The sequence below is a fragment of the Dermacentor andersoni genome, chromosome 3 (genome assembly GCF_023375885.2).
Source record: "Dermacentor andersoni chromosome 3, qqDerAnde1_hic_scaffold, whole genome shotgun sequence".
Taxonomy (NCBI): domain Eukaryota; kingdom Metazoa; phylum Arthropoda; class Arachnida; order Ixodida; family Ixodidae; genus Dermacentor; species Dermacentor andersoni.
Window position 1 is genome coordinate 138,868,697 of NC_092816.1, and position 27,613 is coordinate 138,896,309.

The window sequence follows — 27,613 nt, forward strand, 5'->3', positions numbered from 1 at the left end:
TAGGGGTGCTCAAATAATGAAATTTTCTTACTGCATATACATATGTTTGGGGAAACCAACCTCCAAATACTGAATAAAATTTAGAATGTTTCAAAAGTTGCTGAAATATAAAGTAAGTGTAGAGTGCTAGTTGTTGAAATTGAAGTGTGTTGGTATTTACACAGTTTATTGTGCACGATTCACTCCAGCTCGTGCATGATGAGATGAAGTAGCCTCCTCATGAGATCTACAGAGAGGCTCCGTGAACTGGCTGTGAGAAAGGATCCCAACCTCCGGGGGGCTGTCGATGGCCCCGCCAACTCCTTGTGTTCAATGACCACACGCATTTCCCCAAGAGGAAGGTCTGGAAAGACAAGTTTTTTTTATTCGAGTGTTTTTATTCTACGGTGGTTGCTTGGGGTAGTTGGTAATTCACGGTAAAAAACTACGTACAGCGCGAAAGACAAGGACTGCAAGAGACGACATACACAGCGCAGTGTATGTGGTCTCACAGTCCTTGTCCTTCACGCTGTACGTAGTTTTTTATCATGTTTTTATCATTAGGGTTGCAAACAACTTATCCTAGAAGGAAATGGATCAACAGTCAGTACACTCTTTTTCGGTGTAAGGAGACTCGGTTAAAGGGTCCATGAACCACCTCTTGGGCTTGCTGAGAAAACACAGACCCAATAGCTGACATCAATCATGAACGGTCTTTTGCGCGTCTTCCTACTGTTACTGTGGTAAGTAAGTGAAAATCTGCTAGCGAATTTATAAGAATTACGTACAATAATAATTACAGCAGACGCTCGGCCGCAAGGGTGAATAAGCAAGCAGCACGGACTTAAAGAATGGTAAAATGCCCCTTTGTACAAGTTAAAATATTGCAGTTAGTTACAGCGTGCAATTACGACTAAGAAAAAAAAAGAGCAAGTCTTCGAAAGTGTCGCACGGCCGTCATCAGCTTAGTTCTTAATGTCGCTAGCGAGTTCTATGGCAACAAAAATGCAATGTATATTAAGTGCAAGCCGTGGCACAGTTAAGATTTATGGTGTAATTAGGACCGTTGCCAATAATTGTTGGGTTTTGTTTAAACATTAGGAAGTTTTGTAGAATGTTTCCCCTGAATCTTTGGTGGACTAAACATGAAGCCTTGCTTACAGTTGATTAAAATAGGGGAAAGTTATGGAACAGCTGTAGACGAAGATTCAAGCATGTGAAATAATTAGAGGCTCAGCAGTAGTAAATTACGTATGCAAGGGCTGTGGAGCATTCATCATCTAGAGCACCACTGCAGTGCGATGCGCCCAAGGCCATGCAGGCACTGGATTACCCACATTATGAGCTCCACTCGCTTCTATGTAGGCGCAGTTGCTCCTGCGTGCCTCTTGGTGCAGAATGTCAAACTCTTCTATGGAATCGTATCATATATAGGGAATTCTATGGCATCATTGATATTGAGATACAGGGAATTACTTACTCGTAGTGATAGCACGTTCCTTATGTCCCACAGGAGTAGCGGCTTTCACGGCTTGCTGAGCCCTACCTTCATCGTCCATGGTCAAGATAAGTTCCGTGCTGTTGACCTTTCTAGTCCGGAACTGCAGAAGGAATATTTCTTTGTCTTTCTGCTGTCTTACAACAAGATGCCAGGAGTAAATGCACATCTTAGGAACATCTAACATACATGAGCATATTAAAGAATATAACGAAATAACAAAAATTATAGCTACTTTATTTCTGAACAAGATTTGGCGGTCGCAGAAGCTGACGCTTCCAAAGCATTGGACGACCAATGAAGAGAACCATGAAGAGGCGTACGAGTAGCGCGTATCTGCCGATACTCCCAGGGCACCTACATCCCGCTGGCGTTCTTACATTCACTAGTAGGTACTGCGGTGCGGAGCGTTTCTTGTGGCGCTCGACATTTCTGCGCAGGCGTGAGCAAGGGCGGTTGCGAGAGAAAAATTCTATCTGGGGGCCTTTGCTCCTTGAATATTTGACTCTGCCTAGGCACTACGGAGGAGGTTTCTTGGCACATGTTGTAGAATTGCCCCCTAGACATGCCGGAATTGCGGGGTGCAGTCGAGTTTGTTTATGCTCTGCCAGCGGCTGCCCGCGCGGTGTGGCAGTGGGCATGGGGGCCCCGTTTGGTGATCAATGTGTCTGAAGGGGCAAGGTTCTGAATGATGTGGTATAAGTCACGGGTAGCTTTTTTTGTCGCAACGATAGATTGCATTTTTTACAAGCACTGCTCCAGGAAGGCACATGTAACTGGCTAATGGAGGCCTCAGGAGCGCACCCGAGATTACAATAAAGCAGGCGGCGCAGGAGCTCTAGGGCACCCAAGGGGTAGTGGGGGGCACCAAATTTAGAAGCAGGGCGGCCCATGGGTTGGGGCCGCACAGGCCTCGGCGAACCGGAGCAGTCCGGTTTGTAGCTTTGGTGTCCTGAAGGGGCCGCCAATAATGCGACATAATGACACGTTATTACCATTACTAAAAAACACAGTTGAACAAATATAATTACGTCCAGCCGCCAACTTGCAACACTAACTTCACTACTACCGCGCTCCGTGACTTCTGCCAGCACACCTAGGGACAAACGCATACAACACCCGCTGAGAAACTCCTTTGTTAGGCCTCGGCCACCAAGGCAGCGTCATATTCAAGGAGCAATAGTCCCCACCCCAGTTCTCCGCCATTAAACTGGCTCTCTTAACTACTACACACAGAACAAAGCAACAGCGCGCGCATTAGATCCCATGGATGAGATGAATATTTACAAGTAGTATTAGGGTTATAATTATATTCGAGTACTGATTGCTGTGCTATCGTTTGTTACCGAAGCTTTCCCTCAAGTCTAAATATTTTAAGGCAGTTTGTCGTGTGCGTATCATGGCCACGCACGCTTATATCGCCTTCCGTTTCTCTACCACGGTTGCGCTTTAAAACCACGGCGCTGCAAGTTTGCTTCAGAGACTTTCCTTTCCTTCCCATTTCTACGCCCTTAAACTGGCTCTCTCAACTACTACACGCAGAGACAAAGCAAAAGCGCGCGCATTAGATGCCATAGATGAGATGAATATTTACAATTATTATTAGGGTTATAATTATATTCGAGTGCTGATTGCTGTGCTATCGTTTGTTACCGAAGCTTTCCCTCAAGTCTAAATATTTTAAGGCAGTTTGTCGTGTGCGTATCATGGCTACGCACGCTTATATCGCATTCCGTTTCTCTACCACGGGTGCGCTTTAAAACCACGGCGCTGCAGTTCTTGCTTTTCTTTCCTTTCTTCTCCGCCCTTAAACTGGCTCTCTTAACTACTACACGCAGAGACAAAGCAACAGCGCGCGCATGCGATCCCATAGATGAGATGAATATATATATATATATATATATATATATATATATATATATATATATTTATAGAAAACTATCAGTCATAGCTCTCGTAGTATAGCCCTCTGCGCCGTCTCCTTTTTTTTTCTTTCGAAAGTAGTCCTATTAGGGTTATTATAATTACACGAAGGTATTTCGCCCTTGTCAGCAGCAGTCCTTGGTATAGTTATTCTGGCGGCTAGCTTCCCACGCTATGCGTGCCGCCATCGCACCTGGTTAAGCTTTTACTAGACGTTAGAGTTATGCTTTGTCCGCGCAACCTTGAGCGATCGGAAAGCGCGTTTTCCCCTCTTGGCCGGCGGAGAGAGGAGGCTTCGTTCCGGGCGCGAAGCTCTCCACATCTCTGTAAGGTGCCTTGTGGTGGTCTCGTGCTGACGATGCCCTCTCGGTGAGCGCATCTTTCCCCCCTCATCTTTTAAGAGGTTCAATACATACAAGCATTTGTCTCGCAAACCAGATTTTTTTTCAAGGGAATTTTTACACGTCTCAGTAATTTCTCTCGTCGTATTCGAGTGCTGATTGCCGTGTTATAGTTTGTTAACGAAGCTTTCCCTCAAGTCTAAATATTTTAATGCAGTTTTCCTAGCCTCTAAAGCCGCTCGAGTTCGCTCTTCTCCTCGAGCGGCCATTTTTCCTAGAAAGTATGCCTTCCAACCACTCGGAAAACCGACTATCGCGGATAACATGAGTCTCTTTCCACGTAAGTGTGAGGCTCGGAGCAGGAGCTGTGGCGCTTGAAAGTAGCCTGGGGCCTGACGAACCAACCGATTGAGCTATCTTTCCGGGCAACATCGAAGGGTCGCGAGTTCAAATAACCTGTTATGTTCCTTTTTATTCGCCCCTTTTTCTTTCTTTCTTTTTTCGTTCTTTTAATGTATTTTCCTTTATTTTATCACTGTACGGGAACCCTTCTAAAATAAAAGAAAGATATATATCTTCAAATATGTATGGCCTCACATGTGCAGGTCATAAATACCAGGTTCTCTAGTCGAGTGCCATCCATGCGGTATAACCGAGCTCAGATTGGTCCACCTTGACTGATCAAATAGGGCACCACTGTAGGTTAAATGCGGCGTACAACTCCTGCGGGACCCGTCGTGGTTGCTCAGTGGTTATGGTGTTAGACTGCTGAGCACGAGGTCGCGGGATCGGACCCCGACCACGGCGGCCGCATTTCGATGGGGGCGAAATGCGAAAACACCCGTGTACTTAGAATTAGGTGCACGTTAAAGAACCCCAGGTGGTCGAAATTTTCGGAGTCCTCCACTACGGCGTGCATAATCAGAAAGTGGTTTTGTCACCTAAAAGCCCATAAATTAATTTTTAATTTAACTCCTACGGGGACGGTAGAGTATCCGTCTCCAGTGCAAGAGGACCGTGATTCAAATCCCGGTGCCGCGCAATTCTCCACCGGAAAATACAAAAAAAACCGTGTGTTGAGAAAATTGCACAAACAGGCCTGGAGTGCGGCCTGATCCCGGTGACCAGAACTGGTAACGCACTCTCTCACCAGAGCAGGATTGGCCACCCTGGTGCAGTACTTGGCCACAACCTCCTATATGAATACAACAATCGAACCCCGGCCGTCAGTCCCCAGCAGCCGCGAAGCAACTGACCACGGCGGCGGTCAGATCTGTGACGCTGCAGAGGGTGCTAAGAATACCTGGCTCCGGACAGGCCGCCATTGGAATCTGAACCTGGCAACGTTTAACGTTAGAACGCTATCTAGTGAGGCGACTCTAGCAGTGTTATTGGAGGAATTAGAGGGTAGTAAATGGGATATAATAGGGCTCAGTGAGGTTAGGAGAACAAAAGAAGCATATACAGTGCTAAAAAGCGGGCATGTACTGTGTTACCAGGGCTTAGCGGAGAGACGAGAACTAGGAGTCGGATTCCCGATTAATAAGGAAATAGCTGGTAACATACAGGAATTCTATAGCATTAACGAGAGGGTGGCATGTCTTGTTGTGAAACTTAATAAGAGGTACAAAATGAAGGTTGTACAGGTCTACGCTCCTACATCTAGTCATGATGACCAGGAAGTCGAAAGCTTTTATGAAGACGTAGAATCGGCGATGGGTAAAGTAAAAAAAAAATACACTATACTGATGGGCGACTTCAATGCCAGGGTAGGCAAGAAGCAGGCTGGAGACAAGTCAGTGGGGGAATATGGCATAGGCTCTAGGAATAGCAGAGGAGAATTATTAGTAGAGTTTGCAGAACAGAATAATATGCGGATAATGAATACCTTTTTCCGCAAGCGGGTTAGTCGAAAGTGGACGTGGAGGACCCCGAATGGTGAGACTAGAAATGAAATCGACTTCATACTCTGCGCGAACCCTGGCATCATTCAAGATGTAGACGTGCTCGGCAAGGTACGCTGCAGTGACCACAGGATGGTAAGAACTCGAATTAGCCTAGACTTGAGGAGGGAACGAAAGAAACTGGTACACAAGAAGCCAATCAATGAGTTAGCGGTAAGAGGGAAACTAGAGGAATTCCGGATCAAGCTACAGAACAGGTATTCGGCTTTAACTCAGGAAGAGGAGCTTAGTGTTGAAGCAATGAACGACAATCTCATGGGCATTATTAAAAAGTGCGCAATAGAAGTCGGTGGTAACGCCGTTAGACAGGAAACCAGTAAGCTATCGCAGGAGACGAAAGATCTGATCAAGAAACGCCAATGTATGAAAGCCTCTAATCCTACAGCTAGAATAGAACTGGCAGAACTTTCGAAGTTATTCAACAAGCGTAAGACAGCGGACATCAGGAACTATAATATGGATAGAATTGAACAGGCTCTCAGGAACGGAGGAAGCCTAAAAACAGTGAAGAAGAAACTAGGAATAGGCAAGAATCAGCTGTGTGCGTTAAGAGACAAAGCCGGCAATATCGTTACTAATATGGATGAGATAGTTCAAGTGGCTGAGGAGTTCTATAGAGATTTATACAGTACCAGTGGCACCCACGACGATAGTGGAAGAGAGAATAGCCTAGAGGAATTCGAAATCCCACAGGTAACGCCAGAAGAAGTAAAGAAAGCCTTAGGAGCTATGCAAAGGAGGTATTCAGAGGCCTGGAGTGGGAAGAATTGGGGATAAAAGTTGATGGAGAATACCTTAGCAACTTGCGATTCGCTGATGATATTGCCTTGCTTAGTAACTCAGGAGACCAATTGCAATGCATGCTCACTGACTTGGAGAGGCAAAGCAGAAGGGTGGGTCTGAAAATTAATCTGCAGAAAACTAAAGTATTGTTTAACAGTCTCGGAAGAGAACAGCAGTTTACGATAGGTAGCGAAGCACTGGAAGTGGTAAGGGAATACATCTACTTAGGGCAGGTAGTGACCACGGATCCGGATCATGAGACTGAAATAACCAGAAGAATAAGAATGGGTTGGGGTGCGTTTGGCAGGCATTCTCAAATCATGAACAGCAGGTTGCCACTATACCTCAAAAGGAAAGTGTACAACAGCTGTGTGTTACCAGTACTCACATATAGGGCAGAAACCTGGAGGCTTACGAAAAGGGTTCTGCTGAAATTGGGGACGACGCAACGAGCTATGGAAAGAAGAATGATGGGTGTAACGTTAAGGGATAAGAAAAGAGCAGATTGGGTGAGGCAACAAACGCGGGTAAACGACATCTTAGTTGAAATCAAGAAAAAGAAATGGGCATGGGCCGGACATGTGATGAGGAGGGAAGATAACCGCTGGTCACTAAGAGTTACGGACTGGATTCCAAGGGAAGGGAAGCGTAGCAGGGGGCGGCAGAAAGTTAGGTGGGCGGATGACATTAAGACGTTTGCAGGGACAACATGGCCACAATTAGTACATGACCGGGGTAGTTGGAGAAGTATGGGAGAGGCCTTTGCCCTGCAGTGGGCGTAACTAGGCTGATGATGATGATGATGATGAGTCCCCACCTTTCCTCTCTCGCACCCACTCCTACTCGCGCATGCGCGCTAATGTCCTCCGTCTCCGCAAGTGCCACGACCCGCTGTACCTCACGCGGTAGGCACTCCGCTGAGCCAGCGCGCTTACATCGATTTCTGCTAGGTTTTCGCAGGTGCATGTGTGATTAATAGGCTTACAACGAAGGAAGAGCAGTACGCTGACAGCATTGTGGTGGATTGCGCCTAACATCACAAGGGACTGAAGCTTTCGTTTTCACTGGTTGTCTGTTCATGAAAGCCGTCACAAGTAATGGCCTGCCGTGGTAAAAGGCGAAAGTTAAGATTCCGTCCAGCTCATCGAACATGCGCCAAACGTTTCATAAAAGTTAAGCTTCTATGTTATTTGGCGAGGCATGCATTAGCCAACAAGTTGCTAGGATCGTTAATAGCCTCTTGTTCAAATTTCTTACTCCACTGTGGGGAAGTTTGAATAGGATTAGCTTTCAACGTAGGTACAGCGAACAGAACTTAACATTTGGCGTGTAGATATGAAACAGATTCACATACACAGGCTGCGTAGCCACTACGGTGTGAATATCACTACTGCGTTCGAATGTTTTCCCAAATATGAAATGTAATGTGCAGAGTCGGCTATTCACGATAGCACCAATGAAAGCGTGATTTCTGCTGTGCTTTAAACGCAGGAGCAGGATACACGTGGTATGATCCCACGTCTGACTTTTCCCAACGACCACGCAAACAATTTCTTAACCATTGTGACAAAATAGGACTTCATATCAGACTCCTCCTGTATCCTTGTACGACGGCTGCCGCCAAAATCGCAGATGGTTTACGTTCACATTCGTTATTGGCAACTCCACAAGCCATTAGTAGAGCTGGCAATACTGTCTAAATAAACAAAGATGGCTACGTTATCCAAGGGCGCTATAACTTAAAGCTATTCAATGCTTTTCTATTCCAATTCGGCAATCAGCCCTCCGCGATTGGCGAACAACTTTTTGGGTAGCCCCCACTTCAACTGTCAGCCACACGACGTCACGTAAACCGCGATAGCTCCCCATCTGATATGGTGTGTACACTCTCATTATACATGATGAGACCGAGGAAAAGAAAAATAGCCATTTTTGGTTCGACACCATTAGCCCACGGCTATTGGTCAAAAGTTTTCGGGCTGCAACTACTTCACCTGCCTGTCACGCGGCGTCCCAACACCGTGAAAATTCACCGCGTCAAAGTGATGTGTCCGCGTTAAAGATGCATTAATATGCCGAACCAAACTGAATTTTTCTCTGAATAGCCGCAGGCTGCCCCGTGTGGAAAGGAATAGAAGATGACTGCCGCCGATAACTCAGGCACTGGCTACACGCACCTGCCATAGAGCATGGTTTATTTGTGTACAATAAAACTTTTTGCGTGACATTGTAACGTTTTCGAGCAGTTCCGGCACATTTACGGCCTCACTCAGCCAACTTTTCGTTGCTGAGGATCCTTTTTAGTGGAATTCTTAAACTTCTGTTGCATGTGGCCGCCATTTTTGACCAGCCACTGCAATATACGTAAGGGAAAACGGACCAATCCAAGACACTTGAACCATCCTCTTCATATGGTGATCGATTTTCAGTGCATTGGCTCGGCCCCATTCAATCCCTCTCCACATGAGTGTGCTCCTCGCCTCCTATCAGCAAATTAGATGAGACAAGTCGCTCAGTGTAGGCAATGTTATTCGTTTTTAAAGCAAGCAATAGTGACCTCTATAAATGAGGAGAGCGTTTGATTGATCTGTTTAGACCACCTTGCGGGTCCCCGGTCCCCGCCCGATGCTTGCGTCGGCAGTTATGCACATTTGATGTCAGGAAATTGGAACAAAAACATATTGGAATAGTTTGACGTTATAGGGCCGCAGGTTCACGGCGGCTCTTTCACTTGGTGGTGTACTCATCACGCGTTTCTCGTTCGTGACGTCGAATCAAGGTGTTCCAGCGAAGCCTAAAGAGTCCTTGCTGTCGATTACCTCATTTTGGTCGGTCTCAAGCATCCCAGGCAAACGCTGGGCATACATGCGCGGCTTCTGATTTGACCGCGAATATCAGGTTGCCGTAGGGCAGACTTTCCGCACCGAAGAAATCACGAATAGGAGCGCCGCAAGGCGCTGTCCTCTCGCCATTACTGCTCAACTTGGTGATGCCACCACTCTGCTATTGCCTGGTTGAGATACCTGGACTTCCCTTCAGTGTGTATATGGACAATGTCACAATACGGACCAACAAGGCTCCGACGTCGACTAGTCCGATGCCATTCAAGCCGGAATTGACACCACTGCAACATTTCTAAAGCAGGTCGGACTCATGTCTTCTGTTGACAGAACTAACTTGTACTGGGCACAAACCCAGCCCATTTAGCCTCGCGATTTTCATTCACTTTTGATGGCGAACAAATATCTCAGCAAGAAGTTCTAGGCATCCACATCAACGGAGCCAGTGGTGCAGCAACATGGCACCACAACATCACTCGAACCTGGCATCAGATACTCCGCCTAATCCGCTGCATTGCATACAAAAACTGGGGAAGTGAGGAGCTTTATGGCTGCTCAATCAATTTCACGTGCCGTATACGGCCCATAAAATCTACAGTCTGACCCAAAAGCAACGACAAAAACTGCAATCGCTCAACCACGAAGCCATGGGGGTTGTCACCAGCCTGCTGCGTTTCATTCCCTTACACCGTCTTGCTCAAATGGCCCACATGAATCTGAACCAGGCATTAGCCGAGGCTGCCAAGGATTCACATCAGTTCCAACTAAGATCCAGGATATCCGATCGCAGCATCATCTCGCTTCATTTTCCAGTCCCTACAACGCCTCTGCCCTCTTCCCGTGCTCCGTGACATTGTCCCATGACCTGCACCGATTCCCCAAAACGTGAATGCCGATCACGCAGAGAGGCAGTTGTCTTACACAAGGTGGCATCAAGCAGACATTCGCACTTCTCCTCCCTGTCACCATGCTTTCTACACCGACAGGGCCCTCAGTGACGAAGTTTCAGACTTAGTACACTACTGCCCACGTACCATCGCGGCCTACTCCTCCTGCCGGCCTGCCTGCAACGACCCATTAACGTCGGAAGTAACTGCGATACCCGCTTCATGCAATGCCATTCTCAAGCCTCCTTTTGCAACCTTCACTCGCACTGTTTGCAGAGACTTGCAGGCCTCCATAAAGGCCTGTGCCCGACTGGACTCTCGCAATGGTGCTGTTAACTTACACCGGGCGATGCGAATCGCCGACGAGGCTGGCCACACTGTGTGTCTCACATGGATAGCTGGTCATGCTGGGGTCGCTGGCAACCGAATGGCCGACCCTCTGCAAAGGGAGCTTCTTTCCCGCCCCTCAGAGACGGGGCCACAAGTGCCTGATGACCCATACCCCATCCACCCGGACATAGTCCTGGCGAAGGCGTCTTGAAGAGCGGCGTTCCGGAAACATCCTCCCAGAAAATCCTGCGCTTCTTCCAGGGAAGTTTACCCGTGCTGAAGCCACGCCTCCGACGCATCGTCAGGGAGACAGCAGTGACGCCAGCCCGCCGCACCAGGATGCGTCTCCAGCCACTTACCGATCCTGTCCAAGGAACCAGCTGCTGGATCAGCAACATATACTCTAGCACTGCAGGAGAGCGATAGACACTCTCCCCGCTACTGTGAGGCCCGAGGATTTAGATGCCTGGCAATAGCCAGCACTTTATATTCCAGTCATTACTTCGATTTTTACAAGACTCAAAAATGGTCAATAATACCTGAACTGACCTCCTGTTCTCTCCCTCCGTCCGCCCCGACGGATCCACTTCCTGGGGGCGGAAACCTTCTATGGTTACTTTAATAAACTAACAAGAAAGACATAGCAACACAACAACAACATTAAGCGACAAAAAGGCAGAAATTGTTGCAATGCGCATGCCAACGCCAGGCCGGTAAATTCCTAAATTCCTCTTTAGAAAACAAGGGGAAGGTGGGAGATGGAAATTCGAGACGATGAGCAAAACGAGAACAAGGTGAAAGCAGGAGCCAACGTTCCGACAAGTGGACTTTTCTTCAAGGCGACATATGCTTTCCTCACCACAGTATATATAGGTGGGGTTCCTTTTAAAGGAGAGAGGGTTGCCGCACCCATCCACCTAACCCCCTCTCCGTCGAAATGTTGTCTCCTTCTTTCACCTTGTTCTCGTTTTGCTCATCCTCTCAAGTTCCTCTTTGGCGTTCCATAATGCTCCTCGAAGGGGCACGGTATCAGTGCGTCACAAGTTGGCTCGTGGGCGTGATCCTTTTTTTCATATATAGTTTTTATTTACCAGTTGCAACAACTGGCCTTTAGTATTATTTCGGGCACCTCCAGGACACCAAAGCGGCAACGGGAGTAACAAAGCTTGAATCCGGACTGGTTCTTAGGTTGGGCCTCACCGAGGCCTACGCGTGCCAAGGAAGATCAGCTGTCCGCTATCGTGGACAGCTAGACAAATAATTTGGAGTTCCCGCACCGGCTACTTTATTATAGTCTCGGGTGCTCTCCTGAGACCTCATTTGGCGGTTACATGTGTCCTACTGGAGCAGTTCTTGCAAAAAAAAAAAAAAAAACAATATATCATCAAGACGAGAAAAGCACCCCGCAACGATAAGAGTGCCCCGCGACTTCTGCAACATACTGTGCCCATGCGAGGAGAATTATGGAACGCCACCGAGGAGTCCGTCCGTCCGGCCTGTCCAGCGAGCCGCACCAGATTTTTTGAAAAGTACATTCTTGACATACAGCAAAGTACATACAGCAAAGCGTGGCGCGACTGCCTCACTAATCGTGATGTGTGGGTGGAATTCGCAGCAGCCGCCACAGACCGACGTCCATTCATGCAGCACTACGTCCATACAAACGATGCGCATGCGGCACGATGACTGCGAGATGGCGCCATCGTTGCCACAAAGCCCGCGTCATGCTGGGCACTATGCTTTTCTTCTCACGTTTTCGCCGCACCCTCCCCCCTCCCCCCCCCCCCTCCGCTTTCGTCCTCGTGATCTCTTCACTATCGCCACATTTCATGTTCCGCTGCACTGCGTGTCGCTCTTTGATCCTTCGCCGTTGTGCTCATTCGCTCGGTTACGGCGACACTCGCGCTACGAGGCCATAAAAATCAGGTTTATGGATACCGGGTTAATTGTGGGAGCAGCATTCATTGACCGAACTACAGCATTTGGTACTCTGAACCATTCTATTCTTTTGTATCAACTACAGTGACCTACGGCATCACTGGTACTTCATGGCTAGCTAACTAATGGGTCTTAAGTTGTACTTGACAACGACGACCTTTCACTGGCTAACTTTATCATACTTTGTGTTCCTCAAGCTTGTATTATTAGGTCCCTTACTGTTCCTGTTGTTCACCAACAATCTACCCGATTCGCTTACCAGTTACAAGTTCCTTTTGTATGCCGATGACACAACCATTTATTCATCTCACTAGTGATTGACAGTAATGCAAGATCAGCTGAACCCTGATCTTGGCAATATCGACAGGTGGTGCTCACTAAAGCACCAAATTATCTTCCAATCAGTCCTTCAAAAACATGTTTTGATTCATAACCTTCAAACAACAATTCCACCTCGTGAGGTGTATCATTAGCTAATCATATCGTACCAATATCTGACAGCGCTACAATTTTGGGTGTCATTTTAGACGAGCTATTAAATACGCATGGTTAACTCGCTTCTAAAATAAATTTCAGTTTGTCTTCACTTTATCATCAAAACACGCTGCTATTTTCAATCTCATATTCTTCGCACATTGCGTCATTCTTACATACATTGCCATTTATCATACCGTAAGCAGACGCTGCGCAGACAACGCTAAGAATCGGCTAAGAAATTGTGCAGCTTCCACAGTGCTGCAACAAGCCAGATACTTTACTTCTAAGAGCCAACGTTACATTCTTTGTTCATTTATTTATTTACACAATACTGCAGGAAGCAATGCTGCCCAAGCAGGAGAGGGAATACAAAAGATGCTCTTTCAACATATTTTCAAATGAAACATGAGATGTGCATTGAACAACACATTCTGGTAAATTATTCCATTCTTCGCTCGTAAGTGGAAAAAATGATTTCTCAAAGATTTTAGTGTGGGCAAAGTGTGACTGGACTACATTATAATGGAAAATATGCAACGACCTTTGTAGAGCATGGGTATTATATGTAGCATCCTTTACAGGAAGCACCCCGGCATAAAACAGGCGTTACAATGCACTTGTTGTATGTGGCGACTATTCGCCAGTTATGCAGGCGGAGGACAAAGCCAGTCCGCACCACGCAGCATGGTCAGACTAGATCGTATGAGCGCGAGGACGCACACGGGCCCTGTCGGGCACAAAGCAAACGCTGCGCAATATGCACTACATCTGTATTAAGCTGCGATCTGCTACGTAGTGCAGATACGGCAGGGTACCCCGACGAGTCCACTGGCTCAGTACAGTGCTGCTCGCTGATGACAACCGCTTTTGGCTTACGTTTGGCGCGTTGCAGGCACCAAAATCGGGGGTAGTGGCGTCTACGTTAACATCCAAATTCAAATGTGAACTGCGCGCCACGGTGACATATACAAGGCGGTGCCTTGTGGTACCTCGCTCTGTGGTAACCTTGGCAGTGAAAGGCATTGAAGGAGGAGCGGAAGCACCGTGAACGCCACGTTTGATTGCCAATAAATCCGCTTCTGGTGAACGCATCGAAGTACTTTTCGTGACAAAGTGTTTATTAAATAGCCTATTTTAACTTCGAATGCTTTTCTCCACTTCGATAAACATGTAAGCGGATCAGGGCTCGCTCAGGTGCTTCCGAATTCGTAAACATTACGTAAAATTGGTAGAGTTGACATACACGCTAACAGCTTGAGACAAAAACCAAGGAAGTGTATTTGAATTAACAGAAAGCAATCACTTACGCCTCTCTGGGCGGAGTGAGCGTTGATCCTGGACATATTTTCTTCTGTGACCCATAGCTCTCTTCTCGTGTCTGCGGTGATCTCATAGCCGACGCTCATAGTTTCTGAAAAACATGGTGAGACATATTCAATGCGGGACATACCTAAAGGGTGCCTGAACCCCCCCTCGGGCTCGTTGAAAAAATAGTCCGCGGATAGCATACGTTTATGTGATCACCTCAGCCAAGTTTTGTAGTTTTGCACGACGCGCGGAATTCACAAGCCGAGCGCGAAGTCGCCTTCCTCTCAAGCGCTCTCTTTTACAGCGATAGCTTTAGGGCCCCGTTACGCAGAAGATCCGGCGTTGGTCGTGCGCCGACCTCGAGCACAATTTCCATACACATTTAGGTAAACTTAAGCAATATGTCACGCCTTGCGATATGACATGCGGCACGTGCGGGTTGTATTGTCACATCATTCTAGCACTAAAGTTGCTCATACCATAAAGGGAAAATGCAAAAAACGCAAATGATCTTCAGTGTCAGATGTTAATAAACAAGCAGCTCACGCACCTTTATTCCATGCTGCGACACGAAATAGTTATATGACCCCAAGATATAGCGTTATTTAGGACAAAAAACTAGTATCAAGTGATGAAATTGTATAAAGCATTTAATATTCAGCAGCGTTCGTCCTTGCCCACTGGAGCCAGCGCGGCACAAACACAACCAGTGCAGTTTCCAATGCGAACCAGCGCCTGTACGGCATGTAGGGATTGAGGACGGACTTCGGGATGAAAACAAACTTGGAGGATTTATATTACATTATATACAGAGAGTTGAGAGCCAAGTAACAGTCGTACAGTCATTACGGGCCGGCAGCAACTCTGACGCTGCGGCCCGCGGCAAGAATTTCGAGAGAGGTGAATCAGGGAATGCTCTGGTCTCTCTGGAATGCTTCTTTTAAACCCTTCGAGGACTGGAAGTCGCGTCATGTTCCGCCAATGGGAGAGTCCGCTCAGATGACGCCATTTTCGGCCAATGGTAGGCGCCCGTGCGATGGTGTCATACCCGGTGAAGAGAGTCGCCGCTTGGTCCCCCTTGCTTGATCGCTTGATCCCCCTTCCCTTGCTGACTAGCAACTCGCCGTCACAAAAGCCAGGTGGGGGTGACGCTGCCAGGCCTTCCCGGTACATCGCAGCCGTCTTGTTTCGGGACCCACTTTCCTTGCAACAATTCCGGGCTATCCCTTCGTTTTCTGGAAAACTCAAGCATTGTATAGCTCCACCGGCGGCTCACGACCTGGGGGCCGCCAACTTGTTTGCACGTGTCTTGCCTCAGGAATGTGGCATCCCTGCTTCTGCATTCCTCAATTAGCTGTGCTGCGATTCCATGTGGTCTGGGGAACTCGAAGTAGCCTCAGGAAACGGCGCCATATCTAACAGCTCGTCCTCGCCCCGGCAGTTCTGAATGGCCGGTGAACTCAATTCGCTGGCCATGAGGAACGCTGAAAGAACCTGCAGGGTATTGGTGTCGAGCCTCGTTTGACGAACTTTGGGATCCTAGGCCCTGGAGAACATACGTCAAACAAACAAAACAACAGAGCGCTGCACCACGTGTAAGCGCAGGCTCTTCACCCCTGACTCGCCAGGCTATTACTGAGTCAAAATGAACCCTGATCTTTTATTTCCCCAATTTCGACAAAACAGTTCCAACCACCCCTCCAAACAGCTATCCATTTCTCCTCGAATGCCGACAAGACCAGAGTAATATTGTTGTTGCAAAACAAAGGGTCGTTGACGTTGCAAACAACAAATGAAAACAGCCGAGCATAACTTAAGTGGCCTAACTACACGAACAGCATGTTTTCAACCTATTGCAGTGGCGTACTTATTGGTGCCACTGAACAATCTGGTCAACCTCACAAGTACGTAATCACAAGCGCACTAGCCTTGTGGTCACTCAACAGAACGCGCACTTGCGTTGTAGGCAAACTTTTCATTTACGCTTACTCACGTTTCTTCCCTGAAAGTCCTACAGGACACGTGACTTAAACGAACTAATTGTTCGTTTGCGGGACTTACACACTCCGCAGAACCCTTAAAATAATGAGTCTTTTAATAACTCGTTCCACGCATACTTATCAGAGAAGCCAGAATACGGCTGCCCTCAACACACACGAGCAACCCAGTCAAAAGTCTGCTTCCTTCCGTCCGCACAGGACACGCGCTAAAGGAACTAAGGACGCTTCTCCGTGCAAATCATGCACTCACTGAAAACCTACGCGGTTAACCTTAGAAAATAAAGAAACGCTTATAAAAAAAAAAAGGTTAACTAAAACACACGCGCGTTACCATAGCCCTCTCAACGATAACCTTGTCCTTCAGGTTACTCACTCACACACAAAAAAGAGCCTATATACTCATTAACTAACACTCGCGAGACTACATGTTTAAATAAACCTCATCTTTCAAATCTCGGAGCTTCTCAAACGAAAAGACAAACAAAGCTCAAACCTTACACATTGAAAGAAATCCAGTCTCAATTCGCGAAAACTTTCCGATGCTCAAAATAAAAAACAAACACTTCATTTCTACGGAAGCGCTATTGGCCTCCCTTTCCAAACGCTTATGCCTGACTCATACTCTGAGCCGTCCCCGAGGTGGTCGCGGTTTGAAAGCTACTCTGGCTGCCGAGGAAACACAAAAGGGCTGACTCACAATGAGCTCCCCCAAGACGTTACGGTCTCCTGCCAATTTGCGTCCGGGCGCCCCGCTTTCTTCACAAACTCGATTGACCGCGTCGCTACTACCCACCTGGTCTCGTCCTGCCACCTTGCGCTTCTTCGAACTGCACGCTGAGCTTTGAAAAGAACTACGGAACGACGAGGAGTTTAACTGCCTCGTGCCCTTTGTCCGCGTCCGTGCAGAACATGCTTCGCGGTCCCCCTTTGACCGGTGGCTCGAACGTTTTGGATGCGTCCACATCGTCCGTGACGACCGCACCTTTTTCCTCGCGCCCTGCCCTTTTGGGTTTCTCGCCATCTTTGGCGGCGCTACATTAGTACATTAGTTACCGTCTTTCGGTCTTTACGGCGCTTCTTTTTACGGCGCTTTCTCTTTGCACTCGCTTTCATGTCGCCTTCTCGTGCCTCGTGCTGGCCAGTACACATTTCGTCGGCCCGGATCGGTCTCTTACCCGCACAGTCTGAGTGATTTACATTTTAATCAACACTCTCTCTGCCTCGACTGGCGGACAGCTCAACCGACTCTGGAACAATGCAGCAGGCTTTACTCGAGTTATACAACTCGCACTCTTGCGAACTGCCCTCTACTACATTGCCCAGCTCACGCTGTGCATCGACACACAGCCCGTCGGTATCGATCGCTGTCTCACGCGCACAGTCCGAATGATTAATAACTGAACCATCCCTATGGAGGCTATCTAGACTGGCGGAGAGCCGCACCGATCCCTGAACAATGCAATTGTTCTCTCGTGAACTACGGAGCTCGCCATCCCGAGAACTACTCTCAACTGCATCGTCCAGTTCGCACTTCACTTCTGCACGCAGATCTGGCTCTACATGGGTGCTCGCGTCTGTCGGGTCAGCAGTACCCTTTTCTTCGCTAGCAACTTCGCTAACATTACCAGCGACGCACACGCGCGGTAACTGTGCCAATTTGTTCGCAGCTGGCCTAGCTGTCTCTACAGTCATCTGTTGGCACAGCACCTCGTCGCTCTCCTTGCGGCCTTTAACGGCCTCTGTTGTCACTAAGGCATCGTTAGCGGCTAGCCTTTGCCCTTCACTTATGAATTGGCAGCCAATCTCACAGGCACTACTCTTCTCGTCGGCTTTTGGCGAAAATCCGCTAGACACTTCCTCATTCTTTCGCTCTGTACTACCTACAGAATTCTCAGACAGCCGTTGTCTCTGTGCCAATAACTGATCACAATGCTGTATCTCTTTGATCAGTGCTGCCTTCTCTCTCTCATACTTTTCCTCACGCTCACGCTTACGTTCCTGATACTCACGTTCATGACGCTCACACCTAAGAGTAAGTTCTTGAAGCTCATGCTTCCGTTCATTGTCGCGTTCTTGACGCTTACGCTCACTCTCACGTTCAAGACGCTCCCGCACACGTTCACGACGTTCACACTGCCGTGCTTCTTGTATTACCTCCCAAGCAAGCTCAATGCTTTCATCATCATTGCCACTATCGTTAATCGCCTTTAGGATAGATGGCGTTTTCATCCGTTCGTCCGCCTCAACTCCCAAATCGTCGCACACCAACAACAAGTCCAACCTCGTCAACCCTCTAAGATCCATGGCAGCTGCCCCGACAGGTGGTTAGAACTGTTTTCCTTAATTTGTGCTAACACACACTGCAACAAACTCCCGATTCCCAGAACTATCAAAATGAACACACAACATTTGAGTCTGGCGAATCACAAGGAAGAAAACCACGCGCTCACTTACGGTTGCAGCACCCTGCCATCCGGTTCATTTGTCCGCTGTTCCCGGTTCCTGCGGACTCCCTGGGTCGAAGGCTCGCTCTTCTTCGCTACTCCCAGTTTCTTTGGACCTCTTTCGACGAAGGCTCTCTCTTCTTCGCTCTTCCCGGTTCCTTAGGATCTCTCTCGACGAAGGTTGATCCGTAGCGCTGCCACCAGCTGTTGCATTCGGAGGCGATCTCACCGCTGCCAACCAGATGTAGGGGTTGAGGACGGACCTCGGGATGAAAACAAACTTGGAGGATTTATTTTACATTATATACAGAGAGGTGAGAGTCAAGTAACAGTCGTACAGTCATTACGGGCCGGCAGCGACTCGGACGCTGTGGCCCGCGGCAAGAAGTTCGAGAGAGGTGAATCAGGGAATGCTCCGGTCTCTCTGGAATGCTTCTTTTAAACCCTTCGGGGACTGGAAGTCGCGTCATGTTCCGCCAATGAGAGAGTCCGCTCAGATGACGCCATTTTCGGCCGATGGTAGGCGCCCGTGCGATGGTGTCATACCCGGTGAAGAGTCGCCGCTTGGTCCCCCTTGCTTGATCGCTTGATCCCCCTTGCCTTGCTGACTAGCAACTCGCCGTCACAAAAGCCAGGTGGGGGCGACGCTGCCAGGACATCCCGGTACATCGCAGCCGTCTTGTTTCGGGACCCACTTTCCTTGCAACAATGCCGGGCTATCCCTTCGTTTTCTGGAAAACTCAAGCATTGTATAGCTCCACCGGCGGCACACTACCTGGGGGCCGCCAACTTGTTTGCACGTATCTTGCCTCAGGAATGTGGCATCCCTGCTTCTGCATTCCTCAATTAGCTGTGCTGCGATTCGATGTGGTCTGGGGAACTCGAAGTAGCCTCAGGAAACGGCGCCATATCTAACAGGCACAAACCAGTACGCCCCAGCGTCATGGCACTGGAACCAGCGTCTCTTCCAGTGTAACCCAGCTCTCATCCAACGTTCTCACCGGTCTCGAGTGAGTCCCAGCTAGCGCCAGCGTACCCAGTGCGATCCAGTGCCAAAAAAAAAAAAAAAAAACGCGCTGGTTTCACACTGGAAGGCACTGGAAGACGCTGGTTCTTGCAATCGGCATTTCAGAGGTTTTTTACTATCAAGCAAGAGCATCGTTAAAAAGACACCCATTGACGAAGGCGAACATCACACTAATCGAAATTAGGAAAACCAAAGAAATATAATGGAAGCGCACATTGTGGTTTCTATCGCATATGCAGGTAAATCACAAAGATGTATACCAAGAAACACTAAGCAAAACTGCGCGTTAGCAGCCGCGTCATATCTATTTGCTGGCATGCAGTGACTGCAGCACTTGGGGCGGGAACACATCGAACGCCGCCGCACATTCCTGGCACACACCACTCAAATGCGACAAATGCACACTGCAGAAACAAAGTTTTCTCCTTTTTCTTTCTTTTTTTTTTTTAAGGGATCGTCGGGGGTCACACAATGCACAGAGAAGGCACGGACCACATGAGCGCGATCCGCGCACGATAAGCACATCACCACGAAAGCAAGATACGGAACACATAAGCGCAACCTGTGCCTCACGGTTAAAATTAAAAATCATCGTATATTTGTTTCTGTGCGACGGATACAAGCGCACGGCCGGAAACATCACACACTGCACAAGTGTACCTCCGAGGTTGTGTCGACAATTTCTGGGCTACATTTAAACGACAGCAGGAAGTTACTTCAATGAGAATCGAAGTGAGGGCGCAGGTAGTGCAGGTAACGGCTGCGCATAAAGTCAGTTAGGGCTTTAAGGCCAGTGACCGAGGTTGAAATCGTTAAAATCACACCCCAGCCATAGCTTACTCAGGGTAAACTGTTCAGATCTTGAAGGCCATGCTTTTTGCTGACTGCATGCGGCATAAGCGATTCAAAAGCGAGAATACTGCATGTAATTTATTTCTGCCCTAAACTATAGCTCAAAATATGAGCATGTCAATGTTTCTTCTTGTCTCGCAACATATGTATGTAGTTCGGCCCAAATTGGCACAAAACCTGCTGTAGTGGATATTATTGTAGGAATCACGGAGGCCACAACAGCCGCACTATTATACAGACGGCGCTGTCGGCACCGGTATTTTCGTATTCTACGCGACCGGTAGAATACGAAAGTACGGCGTGTTGTTATTTGCTCCGTCTTCAACGGTTGTTGTGCGAGCTGCTTCGATGTGTTTGTTATATCGTGTGTTATTAGGTTTGCTGTGATGAAATGAGACGTAGTTCGCGAGCACGAAAGTGCCAGAAGATGGCTTGAGTCTTGCTGTAAACACGCCGTATGCGTGGCACGCCAGCGAAATGTGGACCAACGGTTTTGATGCCGTGGAGCGCGTTTTTGTCTCCGCTGGCTGTGGTGGAAAGTTTGGTGGACGGCGCAAAGAAGTAATGCGTATTATTAGCGTGCCTCAGCTCGTCCACTACCCAGCGGCTTGTATGCTGCAAGCAACATCGCAAACGCATCACTGGAAACTTGGAGAGCGCCTTTCGACCTCGTCGTACTGTTAAAACGGTAAGGAATCGTGCTCGCCAACTACACGTGCGTTCATGCGCGTTGTGTGTGCTTCCCGTGTGTGCATAGAGTGTCTTGCGAACGTAGCAAGTTGAACACCCACGACAACAGTGAACCCTGTGATGATACTTGGTACGCGCTGGTTGTAAGAATTGCGTACGCAAGTCTATTGCCACAGTGCGGAATCGATAACCCTGATAAGCGTTTGCTTCCGCTAAGAAAAGTTTCGCAAATCGTGTTCACCTTGTGCAGCTGTGCGTGAGCTTCCGCTTGTCTGCTAAAATCGCATAGTAACGACCCGTCTACCTCTTCATCGATTCTTTCTTCAACGATGTTTCCTCACTTATAAATGCTTCGACGTTGTGCACAATCTCTGCTTACGAGGTTTTTGGTTAACGAACAATTCTAGGGAAAAAATGTAAGCCAATCACAGCTTGCTACTAGTACAGCTTTATTTCCAAGACAAGATGTGTAGAAAAAACTGACCGAACTAAACATGACAGGGGAAAGTTGCCTGTACTAAGTAATGGAAAAAACATGAAGATTAGATTGTAATCTGCTGCTGCGGTGCGTCCAAAATTTTATTTGATGTAGAGGTCCCTATATCATGACATTCGATGATTTCAAGCATTTGCTCTCTTTCCACATTAGTTCAGACATTGTTTTCGTGACTCTTTTTGGTGCTGCATGTTTTCACGATATCACAGCTTTATTGTGCCACTGCTATAAGCTAACATGGAACTCATTTTGTAGTGGCGAGGCCGTGACCCACAAACTAGAAGATCGAGGAGCCCCCAGAAATGCAGACCCTCTGGACATATGGCTGCAGCAGCATGGCGTGTGATCTGGATGGTCATGTCAGGTGTGTATGAAATGTACGTGTTCCAAAAAGTGGCTGGTCTTCGTGGATTTGTCGCGGCACAAAAGCCACACCTTACGGAGCACCAAAAATGCCGGCGCCTTGAGTTTTGCAGGGCATAAGAGCGCTGGACGACTGCAGAATGGAAGGAAGTGATATTTTCAGATGAATCGACATTTTCATCTAAATGGGAAAAAGAGCGCCGCGTATGGAGACCATATAACTGCAGGAATCTTTATTTTCTTTATCTTTTAAGCAGAAATTCTTCGGACGCGCAAGAGGTATTTCATCTGAAAAGACCATTATCTATTCTCTTCTTTACGTGTATAGATACGAGCCTGGGTATGTTTACGAGATCTACAGCAGCGGCCGCTGTACTGTCAACGTTTGGGGAGCAATTAGCAAAGAGGGCCTCGGTCTGCAAATCAGACTGTCCCCATCGTTCACAGCTGAAGCTTGCTGCGAAATTCTGGACTACCACCTATTGCCATATGCTCTGGACGGGCCATATAAAGATGGCTACTACTTGTTCCAACATGACCTGAGCCCGGCGCGCACAGCCAGAGCTGTGGAAAAAGTTCTTCAAGAACGTGGTGTTCGCGTTCTTGACTGGCCTCCAAAAGGTGCAGAATTCAATGTTATGGAGAACGTGTGGGGCATGATGAAGGAAAGCTTATCAAAGCTGAATCTGGGAGGGGCCAGTGCCGACGAGCTCTGGCTCGCCATAACGCGCGAGTGGAAGCGCCTTGGTGAGAGGAGGGACTTCGTCGATGCACTCTACGAGTCAATTCCACGCCGCGTACAAGCTGCGTTTCGCGTGGACGGCGCATTTGCGAGATATTGATAGCGGAACATGCCAATCGCTTTAGACGAAACAGTTACGTTTCGATTCTTTTTTTTTTTTACTCTGGAAAAAATAAACCCCGTGTTCTTCCTGTTATTTAGATTTACTATGTTCTCCTTATTATATTTTTTTGTATTTAGCTCACACAGCCTACCCTTGATTATCATTGTGTATTTCCTCTGAGCAAAATAAATTAGTGCGAAAATGAGTATCTTCGCCAACAAACGCCGACTCGCGATCAATACGTAAGGATACTCGCTACCAAAGGTCCAGATTCCGTGATTGATTGTCGCAGAATATATACGAACCACGTAACGGGGTGCGGCAGTAAATTACTAGAGTCGTGAAGAGTTCATTAGAGTGCCCTTTGCATGAAGTGACTTCCTGTGCGTGAAATTGACATAGATGAACGTGCCGCGTTATTTCATTTTGTGAACTTTTATTGCCACTATCGCAGACACACCCGTTAAGAGGGGTCATGTAATAGTGGAAATTGGGAAATTGTCCTCGTATTACGAGGCTAGTAGTAACACGGATAGGAAAATATTTTACTAAGATCTAATACTTCGCAGGACGGGCTAACACGGTGGAAAAATAAGGCAGCGTTGCTGTTGTACCCAAGCCGCCTCACTAGCACGTAATCACGCAAAGCATTGCTATGTCCCACCCGGGATGCAGACCATGGCGAGAATATGCTGCAAGGAATGCCTGAGCCTTTATTTGTAGATTACGGTGCATGCATGCTGTGCTACAGACATTCATTCGCCCAGCCCCCATTGCACAATGCTAAAGGGCACCTAACACTACCTTCTTGGAGCAAGGCAACGTCAACCTAGATGCACTAGGGAGTGAAACTTGCTCGCTAGGGAGACCGCGCATGCGCAAATCTTGCCTGTATTTATCCGCCGACGAGCAGCTGCGTGTCCAGCATTCCGAATTATTCTGGGAGCACCTGTACGTCTTCCAAAAAGTGGGCTTGGTGTCATTCATGGTGAAGTCCATCAACACATTACTTAATGCAGCTTACTAAAGAGACTAAATATTTATGCAACTTTATTGAACTTGCTACCTATTTGTGGGCATAGCCATTATGCCCACATTATTGTGTTCTATATAAAACTATACCTAACCTTTCCTGACGTTTAGTATTTCTTTTGCGTAAGTTGCTTACCTGGAAGTGAAATAGAATTTTTGCTTTGTACGTAGTATATTTATAACTTTTTATTGTGGTTTTATTCTTTGAAAACCATTTCCTATGCTGTACCCCTTATTTGCATCATTTTTGTCTGCTTGTGCTACAATCTCGTGCAGTTTTCTGTGCATGTAGGAATTCGAAGTGTAGTGGGCTAAATATGTCACAGGTCTAAGGACGTAGTGTGCACACCATTGTTTATCATTGATATCTTTAGCTACTTCTCTGTTCCCATAGTAACAGCCACTGCAAAATACACATTTGATGAGCTTTAATTTCTTGAAAATTAATATGAAGGTCAGTATTAACTATGCTGCATTTACTTAAGTAGTACATAGGCACAGACTGATATGGATCCCTTGTGACGTACACAGGATGCCTTTTTTGTTTGTTGCATTAAAAATGGGGGCTCACACACGTCTTACTATATATGTGATATGCCTCATCGATTTCACTTGTCAATTTTCATGGTGGATGAAAACAGATTTCTAATCCAACATGAAGCCCCGTTGTGGAAATGTACGGCCAAGTTGGACGATCATACTGGTCTTTTGAATGAAATATGGTGATCTCTTATAAACATAACATACCGGCCAGTTTGCTCTATTTACGCTTGACCACGTGTGAAGAGGATGCAGTACACTGCCTGTGACACACACAACAAATTTGGTAGTATCTTTCACCAAGCAAGCTCCCTTGCCTGCTTGCCTTTCTCAATTCTCTTGCCCATTGCTGTGCATACAGGCACCCTGACAAGAAAGGCTTTCTTAGATACCACTAAATTTGTCTTGTGTCGGTCAGGGGTAGTGTAGTCTATTTTTGCAATCATGTGTATATTTGGTCAAATGTACATGCAGCAGATTGGCCGGTGCCTCAACACGTGCCTAAGACAGCACCATAATTCACTCACCGGACCAGTATGTTCGTCCCACTTGACCACGCACCGATGGGACTGGGGCTGCGCGCCAGATTTGGACTGTTCATCTGTTTTGTTCAGCTACGGCAACCAATTGACCAACAACATCGCTGAGGAATGCCACATAAAAAGACTGGGTCACAATCTGCTTACTGAATTGTCCACAACCTTCGTAGTAACAAATTTGTTGCAACTAGATTTAGGCACATTATTTCTTATCAAATTTTCTGCTTGACTTTTAGAGCAGTTATGCAATCAATTTTCAAAGTTACATATATTAGTATAATTTTTGTTTACTGTTTTTCATATGCTATGTTGCAAGAAGGACCCTTTTTAATTAAAACTGAATTAACTTTTCAATTGCAATTGGGAAGTCTTATCATTGCGTTTAGGATACATATCAGTCTACATACCCGTACTAGATTAGAAACTAATTGTTTCAATAACTCAAAAAGCACGAATATACAGTGTCTACTGTATCTGACAGTAACACTGCGACTCTGTTCTAGATACCCAAAATTGGCAGTTATCCATCATAATTTGCAAAAACAACTTAAAACATTGTTGGTCCCCATACAATGGATACTTACATACATCATCATGATTGCCCAAGCTCCATGTAAAAAATTTATTATTGGCATATTAACCATAGTACATATGAACTATGGCTAACAGCGGATGGAATATTTTGTCTACCGCTCAACAATAGAAGCCAGTAGGTCATTCCCTTCTTTTCAAAAAATTTGTTTCCTATGGATAGTGTGACGTCTGTATAGGACTCTTAGCTCGTGGGTGTTCCTGCTTGCTTATCTTATAAATGGGAATGTGTTGTCATTGCAAGATGAGATTAATGTGTGACTAGGCTGTTGTCATTTCGAGATACTTTTTTGTCATCACCAATGATATTCTAGTGCCAGGCACATTGGCCCAGTGCTGATGTCACAGAATCTTGGGAAAGTAAAAATATTTTCAAAAGTGATTCTCAAAAGAAATGCCGCTGTTTGACAGGGTGGTATCACTCTGCCAAGTGGTATCAGAGTGTTTGGCAGAGTAGGTGGGGCGTTCTGCCACTTTTCTGTTAGTATTTTTTCTGAAATACTGAAATGAAACTTACCATAGTGCTACAACTATATAGATATTTGTGGCATGTTTGTGCCTGCTAATAGATTATGGCTGAATGTTCATTACACCTTTTGAAAATTAATTTCAATTGTATTTTCCAGGCTCCACCGTCGCCGATTACTAGACGGACCAAATGAGGCCAAAAACTAGCCTTTCCTCGCTCCTTTCCTGGGAAGTCAAATAGCAGGGGATCATGTAAGAATGAACTTGCAACATGTGAGCAGTAGCCAAAGCTCCATACAGGTGATAATATTTATTTGTTTACTTATTCACGTAATATTTATTTATTCATATCTCATGAATACTGTGCAGTTTTCCAGCAAGGAATCAGGTAAAATACAAAAATCTCATTGCATCAAAGTAAACATGTTATTTGAAAAAGCATAATTCATGTAGCAAAATACCATGATGAAACATTTTTAGACAACTAGTCTGCTTTTGATACGAATTCATGAAAACTGCAAATTATGAAGAAACAGAGGAGTAAGGTTAACAAATCTTACTCATAACTAAAAAATGAGATCACATTTCTGTTAAACCTAATACCATAATTTAATCTGGCAAATTTGATATACCATATGCTGCTCTAATATACAATCACTAATTTATGAGTAGATGTGCAAAACTCTCAAACATTGCAACAATTTCATGTAAGCTGTAAATTCATATATAAATTTGTTGACTTTAGACGTAGCAGATGGAGTCTGCAGAACTGTGATATCTCCTTCTGGCACAGAGATGTGGATTATTAAGCTTCGTGGTGTTATTTTTCTTAAACCTGCCAAATAGTTCTTCCTGCAACAAGTAGAATTCTCAAATGCCACGAACTTAACTCAAATTAGTGCTGTGGTTGTCTCAAAAGTATTTCAGCATTTTGGATGTACTTGAGTAGGAAAATTTACAGAACTAACGTGGGCTAGTGCTTTTTTTAATTTACAGTTGCAAACAGAGTAAGTTCTTTTCCTTCAAGTTTTGCTATTTTCAGCAAATTTTAATAAAAGTTGATGGTGTTAATGTAAAAACTATGATTTAAACATTTTTAAATGTATCAAACCTCATCAAATTTGGTGCCATAGTTGCCGAGTAAAACGATTTTACTGTTCATGTGCATTACATAGGAGCTCCCAAGCTAAATCTCCTTTTTAGTCATTGCGTGTGTCGGTCTGGTTTGTATTTCTCACCCTAATTTTAGAATATTGGCTCTGATCTCAAAATTGTTTCCCTTACAACGAGATACAAGCTTTTAAACTTTGTACGATATATGGTGTACTGCTCTATAAAAACCGCCGTTTGCCACATTTTTGCAGGGCCTGCCAGTGCTAATGTTACACATAACATAGACTAAAATGCTGTGTGGTTTCGGTATACGGTGTACCTATCTGTGAAAGCCAGCCACTATTT

At 46.4% G+C, this 27,613-nt stretch overlaps 1 long non-coding RNA gene across 2 annotated transcripts in view; it reads right to left on the reverse strand.

Annotated features, from left to right (window-relative positions):
* Positions 1-130: 130 nt before the first annotated feature.
* LOC129383205 (uncharacterized) overlaps positions 131-27,613 on the reverse strand; it is a 39,698-nt gene continuing 12,215 nt past the window's right edge. The window contains exons 1-4 of one of the 2 annotated variants that reach the window (XR_011893461.1): positions 20,000-21,277; positions 14,268-14,371; positions 1,460-1,580; positions 131-343 (exon numbers count right to left, since the gene is read on the reverse strand). This is a non-coding gene — a long non-coding RNA (uncharacterized lncRNA). Of the gene's footprint in view, positions 344-1,459; positions 1,581-14,267; positions 14,372-19,999; positions 21,278-27,613 lie in introns of those variants that run through there. The other variant, XR_008611098.2, reaches the window with a different exon arrangement.